The following is a 7,307-nucleotide window of genomic DNA, read 5'->3' as shown; positions in this document are numbered from 1 at the left end:
TTATATGTCTAGGGGAAAATATTATTAGGTATTTAAGGAACCTCCATACTGACTTCCACAGTAGCTGGACTAATTTACATTCCTACCAACAGTGTATAAATGTTCTGTTTTCCTCACATCCTTCCTAACATTTGTTGTTTGTTTTCTTGATGACAGCTATTTTGAGATGGAATCTCGATTTAGGTTTATGGGGTTTTTTTTTTTGTTTTTGTTTTTGACATCACCAGGGTTCAAACTCAAGTTATGAGCTTGCTTTCTTGGAATGCTGCTACTTGAGCCACAACTCCAGTCCTCTCTTTTAATAGTTATTGTAGAGATGGAATTTCAAGGACTTTTCTGCTGGTGATGGCTTCAAATCACAATCCTCCAGATTTTCAGCCTCTTGAATAGTTAAGATTACATGCTTGAGCCAGTGGTACTTTTTCCTCACTGTTGGCACTCCACCACACAAGTTATACCTCTACTTCTGTTGTTTTGAGGGTTAATTGGAGTTAGGCGCCTTTGGATTTGTCAGTCCAATCTGGGTTTGAACTTTAATCTTTAAATCTCAGCTGCCTGAATAGGACTGTAGGTGTGACACACCAGCACTTGCTTCATTTAGTAAGCTTTTTTTGGTCGAACATGAGGCTTGAACTCAGGGCCTGGGTGTTCTTTTGCTCAAGGCTAGTGCTCTACCACTTTGAGCCATAGCTCCACTTCCAGTTTTCTGGTGGCTAACTGGAGATAGAGTTTTATGGACTTTCCTGCCTGGGCTGGAACAGTGATCTTCAGATCTCAGCTTCCTGAGTAGCTAGGATTACAGGCCTGAGTCACCAGAGCCTGGCTTCATTTAGTGTTGATGTTTGTTTTCTTTATGGCTTTATCAAATGAAGATCTGGAAAAGATTTTCTCCCATTCTGTAAGTTGCCTCTTGATTCTGGTGATTGTTTCCTTTGCTGCACAGAAGCCTTTTAATTTGACACAATTCTGTTTCTCAATCCTTGCTCTTATTTTCTGAGCAATTAAGAGTCCTATTCTGCAAGGCATCACCTATGAGTATCTTAAATGATCTTCCCTGGGTTATACATTCCTTGCATGGTCTTCAGTTCAGGCTTTAAGTTTAGAACCTGGTCCATTCTGACTTACTTGTAGAGTGGAGGACAGGGGCCTAAGTATCAGTCTTATCCAAAGGTATACACTTTTCCCAATGAGTTCCTGAAGAGGCAGTCATTTCTACAATGTGCCATTTTTGGGCTCTGTGTTTATCCAGAACAAAATGGGGGTGCTATTTTAAGTGGATTTATTTGCAGTGACATGGTCAAAACCCACTGCTGTAATAACCACAGTTCCAGAATGGCACATAAAGGTTTGATGGATTATCTGAGATATATTTTATTTTAACCTTTTTGTGTTACTTCAGACCTAACAGAGCCAATTCAGAAGACCTTTGGCTCAAATGTCTTTTGAGTTCAAAAAAATGAAAATGACGGGGCTGGGAAGTTGGCTCAGTGGTAGAGCGCTCGCTTTGCATGCTTAAGGCCCTGGGTTCGATTCCTCAGCACCACATAAACAGAAAAAAAAAAAAGCTGGAAGTGGAGCTGTGGCTCGAGTGGTAGAGTGCTAGCCTTGAGCTGAAGAGCTGAGGGACAGCACCCAGGCCAAGAGTTCAGGCCCCACGACCGGACCCCACCAAAAAAAAAAAGAAAATGGCATTTCAAGTAAAAATATGTGACAGAAAATACAGAATCATTTTCTGATTTAACTGGAAAGCATTGTAACCGGACTTCAGATTTATATCCCTGAAATCATGTTTCTAAGAAATGGACTATAGTGAGATTTCAGATCCAAGAATCCTCTCACCCTAAGGACTGTCTTCTCTACCAAAGCATCTGTTCTTGTCTGTCACCCAACCAATCACATGGTCCTGATATCTCTTTTAAACTATCTCTTGAGTTTCTGTCCCTTGCTATAAGCAAGATTGCAATGCACCTTCCTTTTTTATTTTTTAATTGTTGGTGTGCCTATATCGGGGCTCTAACTTAAGGCCTTGCACACTTGTACAGCTTTTTATCTCAGTGCTGGAAGGCTACTACTTGATCCATACCTCCACACTCATTTTTTCTGGAAGCTAACTGGAGATATGAGTCTCTCAGACTTTACTGTCTGGGCTGGATTCCATCTTCGAGCCTCAGATCTCAGCCTCCTGAGTCGCCAGATTACAGGTGTGAACCACTGGTATCTACCTGTTAGGTTCTTTATCTCCCCTCCTTACTCATTGCCCTTTTCTAATCAACTCCCCACTCTGTAGCTTGTCCTTTTCTAAAAACATAAACTTACAGGGTTTGGGGTGTGCTTAAGTTGTAGAATGCTTGCCTAGCAGGCAGGAAGACCAATCTCTATAACTTCTAGAAATAAAAAAAAACCTCATAACTTTAGTTATGTCATTTTCATCCTATTAAGTTTTGAAGGCTTTGTTAGTCTAAGATGACATTCAAAATTCTCATGGTTTGGGGCTGGGAAGCTGGCTCAGTGGCAGAGCTCTTACCTTGCATGCCTGAGGCCCTGGGTTCAATTCCTCAGTTCCACATAAGCAAAAAGAAAAAAGCCAGAAGTGGCGTTGTGGCTCAAGTGGTAGAATGCTAGCTTTGAGCTGAAGAGCTGAGGGACAGTGCCCAGGCCCAGAGTTCAGGCCCCACAACCGGACCCCCCAAAAAACTAAAAAAACAAAAATCTCATGGTTTATGAGAGTTTAGTGTATTCTGTTGTGGGTCTGCTCTCCAGCCTAACTTGGAGATATTCTCTCACTTACTATGTTTATATACATATATACACATATATGTGCTCACATATAGACATACATATGTACATGTGTTTGTGTCTATAATTGAAGATAATGCCACTCAGAAAGATTATGTTTGCTTTCTGCTTCAATTTTCATTTTCCTTCTCAAGTAATTTATATATCTCTGTCTTTACCTCAAGTAGGTTTATGGATAGTAGTTAACACATACTTTTTGTTGTTGTTGTTGTTGGTCGTGGGGCCTGAACTCTGGACCTGGGCGCTGTCCCTCAGCTCTTCAGCTCAAGCAGAGCACTCTACCACTTGAGCCACAGCACCACTTCTGGCTTTTTCTACTTATGTGGTGCTGAGGAGTCATATCCAGGGCCTCATGTATGCAAGGCAAGCACTCTACCACTGAGCCAACTTCCCAGCCCCAACACATACTTTTAATGTCACTTTTATGAGCAATAACTTAAAAGCATATTAGTTGGTATCTGCAGGTTTACATAAGCAAAATATAACAGACAATGATGTAAAAATTTAATTCAAAGTATAATATTATATTTGTCAACTTAACAATTATTAGAAATAACACATTATCACTACATATCAAAATTGCCAAAATCTAAGGGCTAAAAGGATTTTTGCACATTTCTTTTTTTTTGTCGTTCATGGGCCTGAACTCTGGGCCTAGGCACTGTCCCTCAGATCTTCAGCTCAAGGCTAGCATTCTACCACTTGAGCCACAGTGCCACTTCTGGCTTTTTCTGCGTAGGTGGTGCTGAGGAATTGAACCCAGGACCTCATGCATGCAAGGCAAGCACTCTACCACTGAGCCACCTTCCCAGCCCTGATTTTTACACATTTCTATACTGCATAAAAGTTTTATATTTGTATAGTTGCACATCAAAGATATGTGATAAATCACAGCTGGGAAAGTATACTAAATGAAAATCCATTATCGTGTGTGTGTGTGTGTGTGTGTGTGTGTGTGCGCGCGCGCGCACACACGCACGCACGCGCATACACGTGCATGTGACAGCGCACACACATGCTCACACAAGCCAGTAGGAGGTTTGAATTCAGGGACCTTAGCTTTCCACTCAAGGCTACATTTTCTTTTTTTTTTGGGGGGGGGGGATAGTATTTATTCACTTTACAAAGATAATGGTATTAAATTATCTCCAAGGCTACCATTTGAGTCAAGTTTTCACTTCATTGGAGCTATGAGCCTCTTGGAATAGTCTGCCTGGGCTGCCTTCAAACCCTGATCCTCAGATCTCAGTTTCCTAAATAGAATTATAGTGAGCCACTGGTAACTAGCTATTATTGTTTTTTGTGTTTTTTTTTTTTTTGTAAACCAACCCAGAAAGGATTAATAAATGGAGATCAAGCTGTTTCCCAAAACTGATATTATCACCATAGGGAGGTATACAGATGAATGTAATTTGTTAGTTTGGATGATTAGAACTACATTTACAGAGGAAAGAAGAAAACATCACTCTATAGAAAAAGAGCCACATTGAATATCTTCCTCTTGGTTTCTCAATGTTAAAGAAAAAAAGACAGAAGGAATAAAAGGAAGTTTTCAGTTAAAAAAGATGCCTGCAGCATTATGGAGAGGGCTTATGAACTAGTCCCTACTGTTCTAAAAAATAGACATGGAAGGAAAGAAGGAAAAAAATGAAGAAAGGAAGGAAGGAAGAAAGGAAGGAATAAGGGTGGATTTAAATACTTCCACTATTGATTCTGGATAAGATTCTTGAAAATTATTAAAGGGGAAAAGCACAATAAATTAGAGGTAAATTTCCTTTTTTGGGGGGCGGGGTGTCAATCGTGCTTGAACACAGGGCTGTGGCTCTGTCCCTGAGCTTTTTTGCTCAGGCTCTACCACTTCAAGACATAATGCCACTTCTGGTTTTCTGGTGGTTAACTGGAGAGAAAAGAATCTCACAGACTTTGAACCTCGATCCTCAACTCTCAGCCTCCTGAGTAGGTAAGATTAGAGGTACGAGCCACCAGTGCCTGGCTTAGAGTTCAACTTTCTAGGGCAAGTTTTTACTCAAAAAGGGCTTAAATGGTACTCACTAGACACTATGTTGAAAATGAACTATCCAAATTATGGGTGGGGATGGGAGGGAAAAACTGAGAGAGAGGAAGGGAAGGGGTGACATTGTCTGAAAAGAAATATATACTTTACCTGACTTATAGAAGTGTAACTTATATACATCACCCTTATAAAAACACAAGAATACTGAGGACAAAACATATTGTGCTCCTCCTTCCCATTTTTTTCAGCTATGGGGACTGAACCAGGACCTTGTTCATGCTACTGCTTGAGCTACAATGAGCCTTTTTGTTTTCACTTTGGTTTTTGAGATAGTGTCACAACCTTTGTGTACCAGGCTGATCCTCCTACCTTTGCCTCTCAAGTAGCTGGGATTACAGGCATGTACCACTGCACTAGGTTCTAGCCATTATTAAATTAGTAAAACTACCTTCCTAGTCCTCTTAGTTGTTGCTAGTCCTCTTAACTAGCAAACTGCCTCCTTGGTCATAGGCAAGTGCAGGTCTGAAAGGAAGAGAAAGGAAAGGTGCTGTGTGTTTGGTTTTATATTAAAAAGTCATGGAGAAGTTGTGTGAGCTTAGAGAGGATGCATAATGTGGGAATAGAGAAGAGAAGCCTGGAGAGTAAGCTCTCAGCCAGTGTGCCCTAAGAAAAGAGCATAGCTTATCTGGACTTCTGATTATTTAACTATAGGATCAATAGCTTCATTTATTCTATATTAAACATCTTCCATCATGAATAGTTGAATAGTGCATCTGATTAGTGAACTACTGGTGGAATTACAAAGATAGACAGTCTTGGTAAAGATCTTAGTATGAACTGTGCCCACAGCTTTTATTTTCTACTCAGAACTCTCCTCCAATTACAGGTAAGAATTCCCAAGTCTCCAGGATGCAACATCTCCACCCAAGATGTTTTGTGGACATGTAAGACTCAACATGTCCACAACTGCTTATAGCAGTTGCCCCATTTCATTTCCATGCTATAGGTTACCTGGTTCCTCATCCAAACTCTCTTTATTTTGCCCACAGTTAATCACCTGCGCTGTATTTTTCTCTCGTCAGTGTAGAGCCATGTTACTTTTGCTCATAGCTAGCATTCTACCAACTGAGCTATAGCTCTACTTCCAGAGTTTTGGTAGTTAATTAGAGATAAAGAGTCTTGGAGACTTTCTTGCCTGGGCTGAGTTCAAATCACATTCCTCCGATCTCAGCCTTTTGAGTATCTAGGATTACAGGTGTGATCCATGGGCATCCAACTCTGAAGTTTATTTGTTTATTTATTCATTTTTGTCGGTCATGGGGCCTGAACTCTGGGCCTGGGTGCTGTCTCTCAGCTCTTCAGCGCAAGGCAAGCACTCTACCACTTGAGCCATAGCACCACTCCCTCTCCTTAATTTCTTACATCCTTTTTATCTTATTTTAGTTTTCATTACCTTCAAATAGTTATACAAAATCCATTTATGTGTAAAATGTATCTAGATCAATGCCATCTTATATTTCCTATCTATATTTATTTCCAGCCATGGCCTCAAGTTTCCTAGTTCTATTTTCACATATATACATTGACTATTATGATTATACTCACCAACCTCCATTCCTCTGCTTGTCTGCTCTTCTCTCCTTAAACCCATGTGCTTAGATAAAACATGTTTCAGCTTTATAAATTCATTTTGTTAAACTGTCTGATAATTTTTTGATGTTGTGTATACATAAATGTGTGCATGTGTGTATATATGGTATAATATGCTAAAAGCTTTGGAGAAGGCTAGGAATAGGAAATAAACAGCTAGGATATATATAAGAAACTTATGTCCAACATCTTGCTAAATGGAAAACTGAAACCATTTCCTCTAAAATCAGGAATGAATCAAGTGTTCACTCTCTCCAGTTTTATTCAGTCTTATACTGGAATTCCTAGCCAGAACAATAAGGCAAGAAAAAGCTATAAAAACAATCCAAATAGGAAAGAAGAAAGTCAACTATCTCTACTGGTGATATGATCTTAAATATAAAGGACACTAAAAATGAGAAGATTCTACCTCAAAACTCTTACAGCTGATAAGCACCTTCAACAAGTAGCAGGAAATATATTTAAAAACAAACAAACAAAACAGCTTCAACAAACCTCAGCTCTGCTATATAGCAACAAGGAAAAAACGAAGGGTGAAATTAGGAGAACAATTCCATATACAATATAAATAAAATATAAAATATGGAGAAATAAAATAAATATGCAGAAATAAATTGAACCAAAGAGATGAAGGATCTATACAATGAAAATGATAAAACTTTGCAAAAAGAAATTGAAGAAGACATCAGGAAGTAGAAAGAACTCTCATGTTTATGGATTGGCAGGATCAGTCATGAAAGTAGCCACAGGTGATTTACAAATTCAATGCAAAATACCTATTAAAATCCCAATGTCGTTTTTACATCATTAGTGATGTTTCCCTTTTCCTATTGGTCTCTCTCCAACC

This window comes from Dipodomys merriami, unplaced genomic scaffold (genome assembly GCF_024711535.1).
Source record: "Dipodomys merriami isolate MVZ:Mamm:240054 unplaced genomic scaffold, mDipMer1.0.p SCAF_10, whole genome shotgun sequence".
NCBI classification, from domain to species: Eukaryota; Metazoa; Chordata; class Mammalia; order Rodentia; family Heteromyidae; genus Dipodomys; species Dipodomys merriami.
Note: the sequence above shows the minus strand (reverse complement) of the source record.